The sequence below is a fragment of the Mesoplodon densirostris genome, chromosome 10 (assembly GCF_025265405.1).
Source record: "Mesoplodon densirostris isolate mMesDen1 chromosome 10, mMesDen1 primary haplotype, whole genome shotgun sequence".
NCBI lineage: Eukaryota > Metazoa > Chordata > Mammalia > Artiodactyla > Ziphiidae > Mesoplodon > Mesoplodon densirostris.
The window spans coordinates 110,343,737-110,364,293 of record NC_082670.1 but is presented as its reverse complement, the minus strand read 5'-3'; the positions used below and the strand labels follow the sequence as shown (position 1 = coordinate 110,364,293).

Below are 20,557 nucleotides of genomic sequence, written 5' to 3'. Positions count from 1 at the left end.
CCTTCTCTCCTAAGTCATAGAACTCCCAAATTGTACCCGGGCACGTGGCTGCCTGAAGGACGCAGAGTTCCCAGCGTCCTTGGCAGCTGGGCAGTGGCCATAGAGCCCAGTCAAGTGGACAGAGCTCCAGGGGACGTGGTAGCTGCCCCTCCTGAGGCACGGCCTGCAAGGGGAGTCGGGGCTCAGGCTGTCCCTCCCTCCCTCCTCCCCCGGGGCGGGCTGGAAGCGGAAGACGTTGGATCCCCACCATCACGGAGGGAACCCGCCAGCAGCCCGTTACATGGAGACAGTGAGCTTGCCCCTCCCTTTTTATAACGTTTAAATGCATTTGTCCTCACCGAGTTGACAGAAGAGTTCAAGGCAGCTTAGAAAAATAGTACAATTAAAATATGCGTGGGTGGGGCCTCCCTGGTGGCGCAAGTGGTTGAGAGTCCGCCTGCCGATGCAGGGGATACGGGTTCGTGCCCCGGTCTGGGAGGATCCCATGTGCCGCGGAGCGGCTGGGCCCGTGGGCCATGGCCGCTGAGCCTGCGCGTCCGGAGCCTGTGCTCCGCAGCGGGGGAGGCCGCAGCGGTGAGAGGCCTGCGTGCCGCAGAAGAAAAAAAAATAAATAAATAAAATAAAATAAAATAAAATAAAATAAAATATGCGTGGGTGAATCAGGGCAGAGAAGGGCGCTAGGAAGATGAGCAGGAACGCGGTTGGCGCCGACACTGCCTGCAGGGAAAGAAACTATCCGCTTCTAAAGCTGGAGCGCAGTTTAGTCAGGGCTTTCCAGCTGCCGAGAGTGCGAGGAAACCTGATCAGTGACCTAATTCGTGGTGTCTGTGTGACGGAAACAAGCTTGTGTTTCTGGGGAAGAGAACGAAATTCATCTTATGAGTCCTCCTAAGACACATTTCACAATGTGATGACCACGGTCTTACACGATTTTACACAGGGTGGTGACGAAATAAACTTCGTATTTTGAAGCAAGATAAGAAAAAATTAAACATAAACTTCTTCTCTGCCCTTTGGCCTCCTCCCTCCCCACTAGTGTGCATGGGTGTCTGCATTGGGTGTCGCCTGACCTCCCCAATGGCAGAAATATCTGCTCAGCCACAGAAATCCATTTTCCTCCTTCTGGCGACAGCCATGGAACTCCTTAGAAGGTAACATTCCTTTCCGTGTCCTCTAAGGGGCCACGATGACCCACTACTCACCTTGTACGTGCAGACATCTTTGTGGACTTTATGGGCAAGGCCACTATGTCATTTCCCTTAAAGATAATGATTGGTGCAGAATAGACTGGTCAGACGACCTGGGGAGATACTGGGCTGCACCTAAAAGAAGTTCTTAGCTCAAATACTTACTTAGGACAGTATTCATGTCACTAGCTGTATTACTTGTATGCTGCCTATTTTACAAGATTATTGTTTCTTGCATTACCAAACCCGATAAAAATAATGATGACTAGGTGACCTAAAACAATTGTCAAATACTTAGTTCTGTAAGATCAGTGATTGTAACAGTGTAACTCTAGATACGGGAAGGAGGTACAAGAGGGAACCATTTCCTGGACCATAACAGACTAGTAGGACAGGTGGCCCAGAGGCTTTGGGCTACTGTTAACAGGGCCTAGTCTAGTAACAGCACACTGAGTGGCCTATCAAGGAAATCCTCGCCTGACCTGGGAATGAGCATTCCTAGTGCCATGGGATAAATTGGTCATGAAATACCTCCTCAAGACAAAACCTTGGTCAAAATTAAGACAAAAAGGAGGGGGTTGTGACATAAAGAATGTTGCCCACCACCCAGTCCTACAAGAATGAAGTCATCAACCACCACGGGCGCTGACTTACAGGACGCACTGAAAGGAATTCAGGGTGCAGATCAGGGTGAGGCACTTTGGCTCGGGGAAAACTGGCAGAACTGACCCTCAGAGAGCTCGATATTTTCAGGAGAGAATTGTTACGAACCTGGATTCTCGCCTCTTCCCACACTTAGAAAAGCACTAAAACCATTAAGGTATCTGTCTCGCGTGAATAGCGGTAACTTCCTAACAGGCTGTGTGCTTGGCTGCACGTGGCCCTTCGTCAGAATCACACATATGCTGGCCTCCCCACTCCCCTCTTCAGGACAGTCCTCAGAGTTTTCTGAGAAACCGTCTTCTGAGTTGTAATCCTCAGGTTGGCTCAAATTAAATTTTCTGTTTCTTTCCCAGATGGACTATTGATTAATTTTTCATCGACAGCAGTAAGCTTCAGACAGTTCTCAGTACCTTCCGCAAGGTGAGCTGAGGACACGTCCAGCCACAGCCACTACGACCCCTGCAGGGCAGCTGGGCTGTGGGCACCCCTGCTCCAGCCATAGGGCTCGGTGGGAGTGGGGCTGGCATCACTGCTCACACTGCCCCTCTCGGCTCTCCGCTGATCGGACTTGAAGAGATGGAACTCACCGGAGGCCGAGCCTTGCATCATTCAGGAAAAAATCTCCGATGTGGTAAAACGGGGGCTGGTGGAGATGTTCAGGATCAAAACGTGGTCCCAGGATTGCTCCACATAATAAAGGAAAGAGGATTCGAAGGGAGGAGGCCCCATGGGTCTCGGGGTCGGGGCGGTGAGGGGGGCATGCTGGGTAATCTCCTTCCCCTCCTCCCCTCCAGAGGACATGGTCCCAGAGACGAGATGGTTCTCTACTCGAGGGGACGTGGAGGGGACACGTGGAGCAGCCAGGCGTCTGCTTTCTATTTCACATAGTAGATATGATCTGGGGATAAGTGCTTGGAGAAAACCACAGCAGCAGGGCATGGGGAGTGCTGTCTGTGGGGAGAGTGGGTGGTGCGCTGCTGTTTTATACGGGGCGCTCAGGAAGGCCCTTCTGATAAAGTGGGACTTGAGCAAAGACCTGCAGGGAGAGGGAATGAGGTGGGACCCACATGGCGAGTCCTAAAAACGGCCACGATTTTTGGAGCTGCTTCCACCAAGTAACGGGGTTGCTTCTCCATCCCTTGAATTGGGCGGGTCTTGTGGCTTGCTTTGACCAGTAGGATGTGGCAGATGTGATGCGGTGCCTTGTCCAAGCCTCAGCCTCAAGAAGACACACAGCTTCCGCGCTTGAACCAGTCTCGTGGAGGGTGAGAGACATGGGCCCAGTGTCGCTGGGCCCCAAAGCACAGCCGCCGAAGTGGCTGGGAACTGACCGCAGACTTGCAGGTGAGCATCCGAGGAGACCAGCCCCAGCACTGACCACTGAATCGCGGGATAAGTATGACTGCTGTTTACAGCCTTTCAGTGGCAGGGTGGTTTCTCGTGCAGCAAAAGCTAACTGACACAGACAGCTTTAAGAAGTGAAATCTCTGAGTCAATGTTTCAGTGCAGGTTAGACTATAGGGCTCAGGCAGGGAAGGAGGGGCTAGACTATAGGAGTCTGTAGTAAAGCCATACGTTTTTGGAGCATCCAAAGTATCACCCCCAGGGAAATAGTTAAGTCAGTGTTCTCAATGCTGCCCATCCCAATGTCTTCATTTTATATTACAAATATTTTTAGATCACCCTTTTTATATTCTCTAGTGATTTGCAGGTCACATTACCCACCTATACATGTGATCTAAATAAATTAATATATTGCCCTCACTGTAATATAGATGAGAAATAAAAGAAAGGGATTTTAGGGGCTTCCCTGGTGGCGCAGTGGTTGAGAGTCTGCCTGCCAATGCAGGGGACACAGGTTCGTGCCCCGGTCCGGGAAGATCCCACATGCCGCGGAGCGGCTGGGCCTGTGAGCCATGGCCGCTGAGCCTGCGCGTCCGGAGCCTGTGCTCCGCAACGGGAGAGGCCACAACAGTGAGAGGCCCGTGTACCGCAAAAAAAAAAAAAAAAAAAAAAAAGAAAGGAATTTTAAATAAAATATTATGTGCTTCAGTACAGAGAGGTGGGAGAGCTGGGATTCTGCTCAGGCTCCAGCAACTAACCTGAATTCAGATTGTTCTCATGGTAGAACCAGGGGACTCAACTGCAAAGTGGGTGAGGCCTGATCAGGGCCTGTGCGTTTACGAAAGGCTCCAAAATTATAAAATTGCGGTCAAGTACACATAGCATAAAACTTAACCATCTTAACCACTTTAAAGTGTACAGGTCAGTGGCATTAAGTCCGCTCATGTTGCCATGCAACCGTCACCAGCATCATTTCCAGAACTTCTTCATCTTGCAAAACTGAAACTCTCCCAGCAGAGACTTTAACGTTAAAGGCAAGTGAGGTGACTCATGGAGCTGAGCTGTCACTCACCGCCAGGAGGAAAAAGATGCACACGCTTCACCTGTAAATCTGTGCCTAGTCTCTACAGAGTACACCACAGTTTAGAGCTGTGTGGGCATCAGATCCCCAGGTTACGGGCTCAGTCCCGCAAGTCTGCCCGCCCCCCAACTTCAGATGCCAGTTGAAGCCAGGTTGTCACGTGCGCTTCTGACCCACCAACTGTAGATGAGAGGTTCCCACGGCCCCCTCCTCAGGTTTGGTTAACTTGCTAGAGCAGCTCAGAGAACTCAGAGGAACACTTTACTTACTGGATTGTAGGCTTATGACAAGAGGTGTGGCTCAGGAGCAGCCAGATGGAAGAGACGCGCCGGGAGGCTGTGGGGAAGGGTCCCGAGCTTCCACGCCCTCCCCGCACCCACCCCCCCTCCCCAGCCTCCACGCCTCCCCAGCCTGGGCACTCTCTGAAACGGCCCCTTCGGGGTTTCTATGGAGGGTTCCTTACACGGGCGCGATTGACTGCATCGCGGCCACTGGTGACGGATTCCACCTCCCGCCCCCCTCCCCTCCCGGAAGGTCAGGGGCTGGGACCCACGTTCCAGGCCTCTGATCCCACGGTGGCTCCACGGGCATCCAGCCCCATCCTTGGGTGGTTTCCCAGAGTCACGTCATCAACATAAGGAAAGACACCTTCATCCCTCTCAGCAGAGGAAATTAATTCCAAGGGTTTTAGGAGCTCTGTGCCAGGAACAGTGGACAAAGACCAAATACGTCTTTCTTATGGGCCAGACTCCAAGTCAGGGCATGGCCTTTGGGAGATGCTGGGCAGGGAACATCTGCATCTCACGCCTCAGGGGACAGACTCTCACTGACCCCAGATCTCTTCCATTTGCCAGCTTCTCTTCAAAGTGCAGGACTATTTTTAGCGGTGGCTCCGTCATTTTGGGCCCTGCAGGTCCGGGGCCCCGAGGCGCCTTCTCGGTGGCTGCTCCCTCTGGTGGCCCTGCCCGGCCGGGTCCTGGGAGCTGGACCATTGCTCCTCATGCCCCGCCTGGAGGGTGAACCAGCAGCTTCTCCAAGCTGCACCCGAGTGCCTGCATTTTAGGCAGGTGAGTCCTGCTGCTCGGGCCTCGGCAGTGTAGGGTAGAGAAGACCCCCAGGCTGCCTGCCATGGGGAGGCCGTCCAGCAGGGCGAGAGGTCCCACGCCCCTGACCCAGCACTGCTGGGCACCCTGGAGGGCAGGCCCGTTTCTTCCTCCCTGCTGCCCCCGAGGCCCAGCTCCCGAGCACCCGGCAGGAGGGTGCTGAGCTGGGCACACAAAGGCCTGAGCCCCCGGCCTTGCAGCCCCTTCTGCTCCTGGGTCTCCGTGATGTCCCCACAGAAGCCCACGAGGGTCGTGTGAGTGAAGCGCAGGGCCGGCCTCTGCCGAGCAGGGCAGGCTGGGCTGGGGATGCAGCGCCGGCCCTGGATTATCCGAGAGCCGCGGGGGGATCCCTGAGGGCCCTCGACAAGGCTTCAGAGTCATTAGAGACCAAATTGCATTCCTTGGAATTTTACTGTTTCACCTGGAAATGCGATATTATGACTTTAGTACCAAACACCGGACCATCCATAGAGCGGTGAACTCTCACCTGGAGCCCTGGGTTAATCAGAGTGCGGCCCCTCAGCCACTCACTGTCATGTGTTTGAAAGAGACAGACCGATGGAATGGAGAGACTGGCCTTTCTAGAACAGAGTCTGAAGCCCGGCTTTGCCTCTCAAGGCGTGGCCTTGACCTTTGGGAGTTCCCTCATCCGTGAAAGGGGGTCCGAGGGCCATACAGAAACCACAGGGGCCCAGAGCGCATGCCTGGAAATCTTAGGTCCTGCAGCCTGGCCTTGGGACCTGCAGGGACTCCTGGGACGTCTCTCTGCCCTCGTGAGCCACCTGCCCACCTGGCCTGAAGGTCCAGGACTCCGTTGTCCTGGAAGCAGCCCTCACTTGAGACCTGGTGGGATAGGAGTTGGCAGGGGCTTGGGGTGGGATCTCCGAGGCCCGGCAGGACAGGACTGAGCACCAGGCGCCCCGGCTGCCTCCCACTCCCACCGCCCCCACTCTCCCAGCGGGTTTCCTGGGACCACCTCCCACACAAGCTCATCTCCAGGTCTCTTCCCGGTGGGAATCCAAGGACGAACCAACAGTCCCCTGAGGAATTCGGGGTGTGTGAGGCAAAAATACCCTCCCTAGTATAGCACAGTGACGTGGCTAAGAGGCGTTGGGAGATCACAAGGAAGGAGGCTGAGGACCCGTGCCTGACACTCCCCGGGGGCAACAGTTCCCAAGCAGAGACCGAAGGAGGCCGTGCAGAGGGAGCCTGTGTGGGACAGGGTGGGCAGGAGGCCGGGGGCTCTGAGGGCACAGCTGAGCGGCACTGCAGGGCAGGTGGGCTCATTGTGGGAAGAGGCCGAGGGCCCTAAACTCCAGTCACTTTGCGGGGTCAGTCTGGGGGGGAGGGCAGGGCTTGGCCAGCCCGTCACAAGGGCCCCTGCCCAGCAGGTCTGCCCACCGGCCCTGACACTGGGCGGGCATGGGGGGCAGGAGGGAAGGGGGTGGCGCCAGGGCTGCTGCCGCCAAACTGAAGGCCATTTGGGGAAGACGAGGACCGGCTGGGAACAAGGGTGGATGCCGTGGTGGCAGAGTGACAGCAGGGATCTGGGACAGACATGAGGAAAGGTGCAGGCAGGGTCAGGCCTTCCTTGTGCCCCAAACATCCCCCAGTGGGCCATTCGTGTTCCTGGACTCACCCGTCAGAAGTTTAATGATAACAATAAACTTAGCAGCAGCAAACACCTGCTGGGCTCCCCGTTCGTGTGCTGAGGGCTTCACAAGGACCTTCCTGTCGTCCTCCGACCTGTGAGGCAGCAATGATACTATCCCCACTTTACAGATGAGAAAACTGAGGTTCATAGCTTCCTAAAATCAGCTTGCTGTGAAATAGTGACCCCCTGCCTTAGATTAGGGTGCCATCACAAAGCGCCACGGACTGAGCAGCTTAAACAACAGAAGTGTATCTTCTCACAGTTCTGGAGGCTGGAAGTTCCCAGATCAAGGTGCCTGCAGGGTTGGTTTCTGGCGAGGCTGTTCTTCCCGGCTTGTAGACGGCCACCTTCTCGCTGGGTCATCACAGGGCCGCGGCTCCTCGTTAGGACACCAGTCCTAGCTGGGCCCCCCTCCATGACCTTAGTTAACCTTTATTGCCTCCTTATAGGCCCCATCTCCAAATACAGGCACACTGGAGGTTAGGGCTTCAACATGTGAATTTTGAAGCCACAGCTGAGTCCATAATACCCCCTAACACTGTATGGAACTGTATCATTTGCAAGCATCTTTTGTGTCTGCATATCTCACATTTCCATCCAAAAACTACAGCTTGGGCAGAGCAGCTCTTCACAAAAGCTACTCACTGCTTGGAATCTGGCCAGGGCTCTGGACACCCAGTGCTCTGGGCACCTGTAAACACCAGTGAGAGGGGAAGCCAAGGGGCAAACTGGGCACGAGCCAGCTTGCAGGACTGGTGCACACTGCCTGCCACCTGCCAAGGCCCCAGAGAACGGGCCCCACATCCTGGCATGGCAGCCGTCCTTAGGAGCTTGGCTGCGGCTGCCCCTTTGCAAGAGAGCTACATACTCTCGTGCTTTCTCTACTACGGAGGTCAACTGTAAGTTGCCATTTATCACTATGCTTTTGCTGGTTTCTTTTTCTTGTAGTAAAGTTCAGAATAAAATGAAATGTTTCTTGTGCTCATAATTATACTGAACCAAGACAGCCACAGAATTTACAGAACCCATGGCAAGAGTACAAATGGGGGCCCACAAGGCATATTTGCATTCATAGGAATTGCAAATAAGTTGTAAAAGGGGGTCATTCTAATTTCTGGCCTTGACAAATGTAACTCCATAGCAACTTGGGAGGCCACTGGACTTCCCAGTGGCCCTGTGGGAAGGGATAGCCCGTGTTCCTGGACCCGTTTCTTCTTCGGATTGCTGATCTGGGCACATCAGCGGAAGGGGCTTGGAGCCAGTGGGAATTCCTGGGTCCCAGGTAGCTGGAGCAGGTCTACAAGTTGAGAGCAGGATTCCTGGCTACAGGTGACATGAACCCTGTTCCATGGGGAGGGCAGGAGGGGCCAAAGGATGGCTGGCCCTCTGAAGTCCAGGCGCCTGGGGAGCTCCAAAACCAGACATGGGTCAAGAAGGCCACATGTCCTGAAAAACAGAGTGCACGTGTGTCTGTGACTCTGGAGAACTCTGTGTTTCACATGCAAAGTTGTCTTTTGTTGAAATAATATAGTGCAGTGTTTACTGAGTCTTGCTAAATATCTGGCCTCCATCTGCACTTGATGGTCCCTCCCCTGCGTAGGACTTCCCTCCGTGGGACCACATTCTGGCTGTGACCCTGAGCAGGCTCCTAGCAAACCCTGCAGGTGAGCTTCGTCTGAGACTCCCTCCAAAATCTCATCCCTCCTCCCACCTTGGCTAGAGCAGGCCAACCATCAAATGACAGTTTTGAGTCCATCGGGGAAAACTGAACAGCTGGGTATTATTAACTTTGTCAGGTGTGATGCTGGTATTATGGAAATGTTTCAGAAAACAGGCCTTATCGATTAAAGACTCAAGTATTCACAGGTGAAATATGTCTGCTGAATGCTTTAAAATTACTGCAGGAGGAAAAAAAGGTGTGTGCGGGGCCCGGGATTTAGATGAAAAAAAAAAAAAAAAAAGCACGATGCAGCGCATGCCCGCGGCCGGCCCGAGGGGCGTGGGGCCATTTTACTGCCCCGGGCCGCCCGAGCATTTCCGGGACGACACCGACGGGGTAAGACGGGCCCTCACGCCCCTCCTCCATGCTTACCCGCGGCCCTGCAGCCGCCAAGGCAGAGAACCATCCCAGGGCGGGTCTTGTCGCAAGAATCCTGGGGATCCCGCCCTGCAGCCCGGGGAGGGGGAAGGCGATGTGCGCGGCCCAACCGTCCCTTCCCCCGCCGGTCCCCCCAGCCCCGCCCCAGGGCCTGTCCCGCCCCCGAGCCCCCAACCAGAGTCCGGGTCCGCGCGGCCGGGCGGAGGGGCCCGGGGAACGCGGACTCCGGGTTTGGGGGCGGGGCCTCCGAGCCCGGGGGCGGGGAGGGGCGGGGCCTCCGGGTTATAGGGCGGGCTTTGGGAGAAGGCCGCCGTCCCGCCTCCTCCTTGGACCCAGCGGCCTCGCCGCTCTTCCAGCCGAGTCGCTTCCCGCCGCCGCCTGGGGGTATCCGGTGAGTGCGGCTCTGCGCCCGATGAGCCCGGGGTGGGGTGCGCAGAGGGGGCGGCCCGGGGCTCCGAGGGCCCGGGGCTGGGTGCGCGGAGGGGGCGGCCCGGGGCTCCGAGGGCCCGGAGCGGGGTGGAGCAGAACGTACGCGGAAGGGGAGGCAGGACTGGGGGAGCAGGGGCGGTCCGCGCGGCCGGGGTCCGGAGAGCGGGATGGGGACACCCCTGAGCCCGGAGCGTGGCGGCCTGTCGCTCAGGTAGCTCTGGGGCCCGCGCCCACAGCACCCGGCGTCGGCGCCGACTGGCCCGCTCCCCACCCCCACCAGTGATGGGAAAGCACCCAGGTGGGTCCAGCACGGGCTGCCTTTAACGGCCCTTCCAGGTGATTCTGCTGCGGGGTAGTTAAAACCGTTGAGTTAAAACGCCAGAGCCTCTGAGGGTTTTTGCTGGGGGTGGGGACAGGCCACGTGTCCTGTGATGCAGATGCGTTAGTCCCCGGTGTCTTCTCGACCCTAAGGAGGCACAGAAATTTAACTTTTCCAAGGACACACGTATAGGAGGGCAGGAGCTGTGTGGGGTGAGGCGCGTGTGGGGTGGCGTGTGGGGGGGTTGAGGCGCGTGTGGGGTGAGGCGCGTGGGGGGGTTGAGGCGCGTGTGGGGTGAGGCGTGTGGGGTGAGGCGCGGGGGGTGAGGCGCGGGGGGGGGGGTGAGGCGCGCGGGGAGGTGAGGCGCGCGGGGAAGTGAGGCGCGGCGGGTGAGGCGCGTGTGGGTGAGGCGCGTGTGGGGGTGAGGCGCGTGTGAGGAGTGAGGCGCGTGGGGGTGAGGCGCGTGTGGGGGTGAGGCGCGTGTGGGGAGTGAGGCGCGTGTGGGGGTGAGGCGCGTGGGGTGAGGCGCGTGTGGGGGTGAGGCGCGTGGGGAGGTGAGGCGCGTGTGGGGGTGAGGCGCGGGGGGAGGTGAGGCGCGGGGGGTGAGGCGCGTGTGGGGGTGAGGAGCGTGGGGGGAGTGAGGCGCGTGTGAGTGAGGCGCGTGTGGGGAGTGAGGCGCGTGTGGGGGTGAGGCGCGGGGGGAGGTGAGGCGCGGGGGGAGGTGAGGCGCGTGTGGGGGGGAGAGGCGCGTGTGGGGGTGAGGCTTGGCGGCTGGGTGGAGTGGGTGCTGGGTTTGGGGGTCCTGCTGGAGCCGGGCTGGTCACCGCTGGCCTGGCTCAGGCGGCATGCACGGAGGGGCCAGTGGGTGCTGAGCGCAGAGGGACGTGTCTCTGTGGTTGTGTCCTGAAGGGTGGGAGAGAAGTGGACTGAGAGCTAGGGGGTAAGTTGAGGTCAGCGGAGCTTGTTTTTGAGGCAAATCCTAGAGCAGGTTCCTTTCCCAGCAGACGACCCTGCAGAGGTTGAGGGGAGAAACTGAGGTGAGGAGACCTTGCAGGTGGGCGTCCTTGAGCAGATGAGGTGGGCCTGGGACAGCGGGCTGCCTATCTGGCCCTCTCCACCGTGGTCGGGGTCATTGGGGCAGTAATGGTCGGGCCGTCCTGGGGTCTGGTGAAGCTTAAGGAGGTAGAGAATCGCCCCACATATCATGGGAGTGGGGTCGTTATTTTTTTAAATTTTTTTTTTAGATTTTTTAATGCATACCATTTTTATTAGTACATAATTAAAATCACAGTATATGTTCAAAATGTCATGGTCTGTTTTTATTACTTAGCTAGATGCATTTGTAAGTACTTTCCACATTTACTGGTCCTCATAACTTCCTTTTTTTTTTTTTTTTTTTACATCTTTATTGGAGTATAATTGCTTTACAATGGTGTGCTAGTTTCTGCTTTATAGCAAAGTGAATCAGTTATACATACACGTATGTTCCCATCTCTTCCCTCTTGCGTCTCCCTCCCTCCCTATCCCACCCCTCTAGGTGGTCACAAGGCACCAAGCTGATCTCCCTGTGCTGTGCAGCTGCTTCCCACTAGCTATCTATTTTACGTTTGGTAGTGTATATATGTCCAAGCCACTCTCTCACTTTGTCACAGCTTACCCTTCCCCCTCCCCGTATCCTCAAGTCCATTCTCTAGTAGGTCTGTGTCTTTATTCCTGTCTTACCCCTAGGTTCTTCATGACATTTTTTTTCTTAAATTCCATATATATGTGTTAGCATACAGTATTTGTCTTTCTCTTTCTGACTTCACTCTGTATGACAGACTCTAGGTCCACCCACCTCACTACAGATAACTCAATTTCGTTTCTTTTTATGGCTGAGTAATATTCCATTGTATATATGTGCCACACCTTCTTTATCCATTCATCCGATGATGGACACTTAGGTTGTTTCCATCTCCAGGCTACTGTAAATAGAGCTGCAGTGAACATTTTGGTACATGACTCTTTTTGAATTATGGTTTTCTCAGGGTATATGCCCAGTAGTGGGATTGCTGGGTCATATGGTAGTTCTATTTGTAGTTTTTTAAGGAACCTCCATACCGTTCTCCATAGTGGCTGTACCAATTCACATTCCCACCAGCAGTGCAAGAGTGTTCCCTTTTCTCCACACCCTCTCCAGCATTTACTGTTTGTAGATTTTTTTGATGATGGCCATTCTGACTGGTGTGAGATGATATCTCATTGTAGTTTTGATTTGCATTTCTCTAATGGTTAATGATGTTGAGCATTCTTTCATGTGTTTGTTGGCAGTCTGTATATCTTCTTTGGAGACATATCTATTTAGGTCTTCTGCCCATTTTTGGATTGGGTTGTTTGTTTTTTTTGTTATTGAGCTGCATGAGCTGCTTGTAAATTTTGGAGATTAATCCTTTGTCAGTTGCTTCATTTGCAAATATTTTCTCCCATTCTGAGGGTTGTCTTTTGGTCTTGTTTATGGTTTCCTTTGCTGTGCAAAAGCTTTTAAGTCTCATTAGGCCTCATTTGTTTATTTTTGTTTTTATTTCCATTTCTCTAGGAGGTGGGTCAAAAAGGATCTTGATGTGATTGATGTCATAGAGTGTTCTGCCTATGTTTTCCTCTAAGAGTTTGATAGTTTCTGGACTTACATTTAGGTCTTTAATCCATTTTGAGCTTATTTTTGTGTATGGTGTTAGGGAGTGATCTAATCTCATACTTTTACATGTCCCTGTCCAGTTTTCCCAGCACCACTTATTGAAGAGGCTGTCCTTTCTTCATTGTATATTCTTGCCTCCTTTATCAAAGATAAGGTGACCATATGTGCATGGGTTTATCTCAGGGCTTTCTATCCTGTTCCATTGATCTGTATTTCTGTTTTTGTGCCAGTACCATGTAGTCTTGATGACTGTAGCTTTGCAGTATAGTCTGAAGTCAGGGAGCCTGATTTCTCCAGCTCCGTTTTTCGTTCTCAAGATTGCTCTGGCTATTTGGAGTCTTTTGTGTTTCCATACAAATTGTGAAATTTTTTGTTCTAGTTCTGTGAAAAATGCCAGTGGTAGTTTGATAGGGATTGCATTGAATCTGTAGATTGCTTTGGGTAGTAGAGTCATTTTCACAATGTTGATTCTTCCAATCCAAGAACATGGTATATTTCTCCATCTATTTGTATCATCTTTAGTTTCTTTCTGCATACAGGTCTTTTGTATCCTTAGGTAGGTTTATTCCTAGATATTTTATTCTTTTTGTTGCAATGGTAAATGGGAGTGTTTTCTTGATTTCACTTTCAGATTTTTCATAATTAGTGTATAGGAATGCCAGAGATTTCTGTGCATTGATTTTGTATCCTGCTACTTTACCAAATTCATTGATTAGTTCTAGTAGTTTTCTGGTAGCATCTTTAGGATTCTCTCTGTATAGTATCATGTCATCTGCAAACAGTGACAGCTTTACTTCTTCTTTTCCGATTTGGATTCCTTTTATTTCCTTTTCTTCTCTGATAGCTGTGGCTAAAACATCCAAAACTATGTTGAATAAGAGTGGTGAGAGTGGGCAACCTTGTCTTTTTCCTGATCTTAGTGGAAATGCTTTCAGTTTTTCACCATTGAGGATGATGCTGGCTGTGGGTTTGTCATATATGGCCTTTATTATGTTGAGGAAAGTTCTCTCTATGCCTACTTCTGGAGGGTTTTTATCATAAATGGGTGTTGAATTTTGTCGAAAGCTTTCTCTACATCTATTGAGATGACCATATGGTTTTTCTCCTTCAATGTGTATCACATTGATTGATTTGCGTATATTGAAGAATCCTTGCATTCCTGGAATAAACCCCATTTGATTATGGTGTATGATCCTTTTAATGTGCTGTTGGATTCTGTTTGCTAGTATTTTGTTGAGGATTTTTGCATCTATGTTCATCAGTGATATTGGCCTGTAGTTTTCTTTCTTTGTGACATCCTTGTCTGGTTTAGGTATCAGGGTGATGGTGGCCTCGTAGAATGAGTTTGGGAGTGTTCCTTCCTCTGCTATATTTTGGAAGAGTTTGAGAAGGATAGGTGTTAGCTCTTCTCTAAATGTTTGATAGAATTCACCTATGAAGCCATCTGGTTCTGGGCTTTTGTTTGTTGAAAGATTTTTAACCACAGTTTCGATTTCAGTGCTTGTGATTGGTCTGTTCATATTTTCTATTTCTTCCTGATTCAGTCTTGGCAGGTTGTGCATTTGTAAGACTTTGTCCATTTCTTCCAGGTTGTCCATTTTATTGGCATAGAGTTGCTTGTAGTAATCTCTCATGATCTTTTGTATTTCTGCAGTGTCAGTTGTTACTTCTCCTTTTTCATTTCTAATTCTATTGATTTGAGTCTTCTCCCTTTTTTTCTGGATGAGTCTGGCTAATGGTTTATCAATTTTGTTTATCTTCTCAAAGAGCCAGCTTTTAGTTTTATTGATCTTTGCTATCGTTTCCTTCATTTCTTTTTCATTTATTTCTGATCTGATCTTTATGATTTCTTTCCTTCTGCTAACTTTGGGGGTTTTTTTGTTCTTCTTTCTCTAATTGCTTTAGGTGCAAGGTCAGGTTGTTTATTTGAGATGTTTCCTGTTTCTTAAGGTAGGATTGTATTGCTATAAACTTCCCTCTTAGAACTGCTTTTGCTGCATCCCATAGGTTTTGGGTCGTCGTGTCTCCATTGTCATTTGTTTCTAGGTATTTTTTGATTTCCTGTTTGATTTCTTCAGTGATCACTTTGTTATTAAGTAGTGTATTGTTTAGCCTCCATGTGTTTGTGTTTTTTACAGATCTTTTCCTGTAATTGATATCTAGTCTCATAGCGTTGTGGTCGGAAAAGATACTTGATACAATTTCAATTTTCTTAAATTTACCAAGGCTTGATTTGTGATCCAAGATATGATCTATCCTGGAGAATGTTCCATGAGCACTTGAGAAAAATGTATATTCTGTTGTTTTTGGATGGAATGTCCTATAAATATCAATTAAGTCCATCTTGTTTAATGTATCATTTAAAGCTTGTGCTTCCTTATTTATTTTCATTTTGGATGATATGTCCATTGGTGAAAGTGGGGTGTTAAAGTCCCCTACTATGAATGTGTTACTGCCAATTTCCCCTTTTATGGCTGTTAGTATTTGCCTTATGTATTGAGGTGCTCCTATGTTGGGTGCATAAATATTTACAATTGTTATATCTTCTTCTTGGATCGATCCTTTGATCATTATGTAGTGTCCTTCTTTGTCTTTTCTAATAGTCTTTATTTTAAAGTCTATTTTGTCTGATATGAGAATTGCTACTCCAGCTTTCTTTCGGTTTCCATTTGCATGGAATATCTTTTTCCATCCCCTCTCTTTCAGTCTGTATGTGTCTATAGGTCTGAAGTGGGTCTCTTGTAGACAGCATATATATGGGTCTTGTTTTTGTATCTATTCAGCCAGTCTGTGTCTTTTGGTGGGAGCATTTAATCCATTTACATTTAAGGTAATTATCGATATGTATGTTCCTATTCCCATTTTCTTAATTGTTTTGGGTTTGTTATTGTAGGTCTTTTCCTTCTCTTGTATTTCTTCCCTAGAAGTTCCTTTAGCATTTGTTGTAAAGTTGGTTTGGTGGTGCTGAACTCTCTCAGCTTTTGCTTGTCTGTGAAGGTTTTAATTTCTCCATCCAATCTGAATGAGATCCTTGCTGGGTAGAGTAATCTTGGTTGTAGGTTGTTCTCCTTCATCACTTTAAATATGTCCTGCCAGTCCCTTCTGGCTTGCAGAGTTTCTGCTGAAAGATCAGCTGTTAACCTTATGGGGATTCCCTTGTGTGTTATGTGTTGTTTTTCCCTTGCTGCTTTTAATATGTTTTCTTTGCATTTAATTTTTGACAGTTTGATTAATATGTGTCTTGGCATGTTTCTCCTTGGATTTATCCTGTATGGTACTCTCTGTGCTTCCTGGACTTGATGAACTATTTCCTTTCCCATATTAGGGAAGTTTTCAACTATAATCTCTTCAAATATTTTCTCAGTCCCTTTCTTTTTCTCTTCTTCTTCTGGAACCCCTATAATTCGAATGTTGGTGCGTTTAATGTTGTCCCAGAGGTCTCTGAGACTGTCCTCAGTTCTTTTCATTCTTTTTTCTCTATTCTGCTCTGCAGTAGTTATTTCCACTATTTTATCTTCCAGGTCACTTATCCGTTCTTCTGCCTCAGTTATTCAGCTATTGATCCCTTCTAGAGTATTTTTAATTTCATTTATTGTGTTGTTCATCGTTGCTTGTTTCATCTTTAGTTCTTCTAGGTCCTTGTTAAATGTTTCTTGCATTTTCTCTATTCTATTTCCAAGATTTTGGATCATCTTTACTATCATTATTCTGAATTCTTTTTCAGGGAGACTGCCTATTTCCTCTTCATTTGTTAGGTCTGGTGGGTTTTTATCTTGCTCCTTCACCTGCTGTGTGTTTTTCTGTCTTCTCATTTTGCTAATCTTACTGTGTTTGGGGTCTCCTTTTTGCAAGCTGCAGGTTCGTAGTTCCCGTTGTTTTTGGTGTCTGTCCCCAGTGGCTAAGGTTGGTTCAGTGGGTTGTGTAGGCTTTCTGGTGGAGGGTGCCTGTGTTCTGGTGGATGAGGCTGGATCTTGTCTTTCTGGTGGGCAGGTCCACATCTGGTGGTGTGTTTTGGGGTGTCTGTGGACTTATTATGATTTTAGGCAGCCTCTCTGCTAATGGGTGGGGTTGTGTTCCTGTCTTGCTAGTTGTTTGGCATAGGGAGTCCAGCACTGTAGCTTGCTGGTTGTTGAGATAAGCTGGGTGTTGGTGTTGAGATGGAGATCTCTGGGAGATTTTCGCCGTTGGATATTACGTGGAGCTCGGAGGTCTCTTTTGGACCAGTGTCCTGAAGTTGGCTCTCCCACCTCAGAGGCACAGCACTGACTCCTGGCTGCAGCACCAAGAGCCTTTCATCCACACAGCTCAGAATAAAAGGGAGAAAAAGTAGAAAGAAAGAAAGAAAGAAAGAAAAAGGATAAAATGAAATAAAATAATTAAAATAAATTATATAAAATAGTTATTAAAATTAAAAAAATTATTAAGAAAAAAAATTTTTTTAAGTAAAAAAACAGAAAAAAACAAAACGGACGGATAGAACCCTAGGACAAATGGTGAAAGCAAAGCTATACAGACAAAATCTCACTCAGAAGCATACACATACACACTCACAAAAAGAGGAAAAGGGGAAAAATAATAAATCTTGCTCTCAAAGTCCACCTCCTCAATTTGGGATGATTCGTTGTCTATTCAGGTATTCCACAGATGCAGGGTACATCAAGTTGATTGCGGAGCTTTAATCCGCTGCTCCTGAGGCTGCTGGGAGAGATTCCCCTTTCTCTTCTTTGTTCGCACAGCTCCCGGGGCTCAGCTTTGGATTTGGTCCCGCCTCTGCGTGTAGGTCGCCGGAGGACGTCTGTTCTTCGCTCAGACAGGACGGGGTTAAAGGAGCCGCTGATTCGGGCGCTCTGGCTCCCTCAGGCCAGAGGGAGGCGGGGCGAGCGTGCGTCGGCGGAGGCCGGCGTGATGTTGCGTCAGCAGGAGGCGCGCCGTGCGTTCTCCCGGGGAAGTTGTCCCTGGATCCCGGGACCCTGGCAGTGGCGGGCAGCACAGGCTCCCGGGAGGGGAGGTGTGGAGAGTGACCTGTGCTCACACACAGGCTTCTTGGTGGCGGCAGCAGCAGCCTTAGCATCTCATGCCCGTCTCTGGGGTCCGCGCTGTTAGCCGCAGCTCGCACCCGTCTCTGGAGCTCCTTTAAGCAGCCCTCTTCGGGTCGTTTCTGGAGGTGAGGGATACAGCCCTGAGGCCTTGGGCCCATAACCGTGTCGGCTCAGCGTCCTCCCTCTTGTGGGTTCCAGGTAGAATGCAGTAGTGGGGACCCGAGATCCCGCCAGCGGGTTTGGAGCACGGGCGGTGCTCCGTGGGGCAGGCCTGGACCCCTCCTCCCCCTCCGCTACCACCTCTGCACCATGGCCTGACCTGGCATCCTGGCTCAGATGACCAGCATAACCAGGAGTGTGGCAGGAATTTAAAGGAAGGGGTCGGGCTTAGAGGGTCGAGGGCCCGAAGGCCACGGAGGGTGGAAGTGGGTTCCAGCCCTTATGAAGGACCAGGGCTTGGGCCCCCAGTGAGGGCAGCCCCTGCGGGTGGGCAGAGCAGCAGGTGTCCCTGGGCTGGTTGGCAGGAGGTGCAGGGCAGATGGGAATAAGTAACGCCCAGACTTGTTCAGTGGTTTGCTGCCTCTTTGAGCCAAGCAAAGCCTGCCCCGGCCCCAGTTCTGCTCCCCTTTGCCTCCGTTCATTGTGCCCTGGGCACCCCTCTGCTGCCCACAGTGTGCCCCTGCCCCTGGGGAGGGGCTGCTTGTTAAACAGGTAGCCACGTGCCTCTGCTCTTCCTGAAGCTATAAATCCTCTGGGAAAACAGTTTACCAGCAGCTGGGTGCAGTAAGCCCACCACCTCATTCCTCACCTGAAACTGTCTGGGGTCAGCTATCGAGGGTGACAAGAGAAGGCATAAAGACATCTCTACTGAAGAGAGAGGTGGAAAGGTGTATACATTTTATATTAAAAAACACCCAGGATCTAGAATGTTGATTTAAAAAAAAATACAGTATGAGTGTGAGAATGTGTGTTTATGTGTACATTGTGTATATATGTGTGTATGTGTACATTGTGTATATGTATGTATATGTGTACATTGTGTGTGTGTATGTGTACATTGGAAGGATATGCATATGTGTACATTGTGTATATATATGTATGTGTACATGGTGTATGTGTATGTGTACACTGTGTACATTAGAAGGATATGTGTATGTGTACAATGTGTGTATGTGTGTGTGTACATTCGAAGGATATGTGTATGTGTGCACTGTATATATATGTGTATGTGTACATTGGAATGATACACGTATGTGTACATTGTGTGTATATATATGTATGTGTACATGGTGTATATATATGTGTATGTGTACACTGTGTGTGTATACATTCAAAGGATATGGGTATGTGTACACTGTGTGTACATTCGAAGGATACGTGTGTGTGTACATTCGAAGGATATGTGTATGTGTGCACTGTATATATATGTGTATGTGTGCATTGGAAGGATATACACTAGACTTAGCATTAGTGATCTTGGAGCAGTAACATTGTTGAGGACTTAAACTTATTTGTACCTTTTTGTATTGTGTAAATCTTATTTTTCATGAACACGGTACTTGTGTAATAAAAGCAATCAGGTTTTTATTTTGGAAGGGAAAGTAAGTTGGACGGTCCCTCAAGCGTAGAACAGGTGAATGGATTGTGGCATATTCATGCGGTTGCTTTCTGTATAACAATAAAATGAAACAGATTCAGCAATGTGGCTGAATCTCAGAAATGTAATGTCCAGTGAAAGAAACAAGACTTGAAAAGACTAAATGGAGTGTGATCTTATTGATCTAAATTGCAGAGTGAGCAAAACACTGCTGTGGGCTCCCCCCTTACCCATGGGGGCTACGTCCCAAGACCCCCGTGGATGCCTGAAACCACGGGTGTGCTGAACCCTGCATATACGCTGTTTCTTCCTGTACATGCATACCTGTGATGAAGTTTAATTTATAAATTAGGCACAGCATGACTACGCTTGTGCTTTGGGGCCATTATTAAGTAAAATAAGGGTCACTTGAACACAAGTGCTGTAATACCATGGCAGTGGATCTGGTAACCTACAAGGCTGCTAAGTGAGTGACCAACGGGTGGATATGCCAGACAAAGAGATGATTCATGTCCCCAGCAGAACAAAGCTGAACAGTGCGAGCTTTCGTCACACTGCTTAAAACAGCACGCAATTTAGAACTTCTTTCTGGAATTTTCCATTACTTTTGGACCATGGTTGACCTCAGGTAACTGAAGTCGTGGATAAGGGAGATGACTGTCAGGAATTCCCTGGCGGTCCAGTGGTTAGGACTCTGCACTTTCACTGCCGAGGGCCTGGGATCAATCCCTGGTCGGGGAATTAAGATCCCACAAGCCATGCGTGGTGCAGCCCCCGCCCCCCCCAAAAAAAAAGAGTAAAGGGAGAGGACCATCTCTTGTTTAGCGCTGTAGTCGTAGTTGGTAAAAGTAAAGTAGAAATAGAACAAGCTGAGGTGTGATTATGTCTCGAGTTAGCACTATTCTGGCAGGGAGTAGGGATTTCAGAGAGTCTGTGGAGGCTGAGGGTGTTCTGCTGCTTGACCTTATTCCACAAATGATTCATACTTTTTATTGAGATATAAATCACATACCAAAAATTCACCCTTTAAAATGTACAGTTCAGTAGAACAGAAAACCCATGTCCACAGAGACTTGCATAAGAATGTTCAGAGCAGCATTATTCCTAACAGCCCAAAGTGGAAACAGCCCAGATGTCCGTCACCTGAGGAGAGGATAAAGAATATGTGGTCCAGCCACATGATGGAATGTTACTTAGCTGTAAAAAGGAGTGCAGTACTGATTTGTGCAACCACATAGAAGAACCTTGAAAACATTATGCTAAGTGGTTTCTTAATGTGGTTTTGATTTGCATTTTCCAAACAACTAATGTTGAGCATCTTTTAATGTGCTTGCTTATTGGCCATTGTGTATCTTTTTTGGAGAAATGT

General features: G+C 49.8%; 1 protein-coding gene across 3 annotated transcripts in view; it reads left to right on the top strand.

The window, feature by feature from the left end:
• Window positions 1-9,436: 9,436 nt before the first annotated feature.
• SLC41A3 (solute carrier family 41 member 3) overlaps window positions 9,437-20,557 on the top strand; it is a 75,004-nt gene continuing 63,883 nt past the window's right edge. Inside the window, exon 1 of one of the 3 annotated variants that reach the window (XM_060110732.1) lies at window positions 9,437-9,521. The gene's annotated coding sequence lies outside the window, so the exon portion shown is untranslated. Of the gene's footprint in view, window positions 9,522-9,753; window positions 9,858-20,557 lie in introns of those variants that run through there. The other 2 variants (XM_060110734.1, XM_060110731.1) reach the window with 2 other exon arrangements.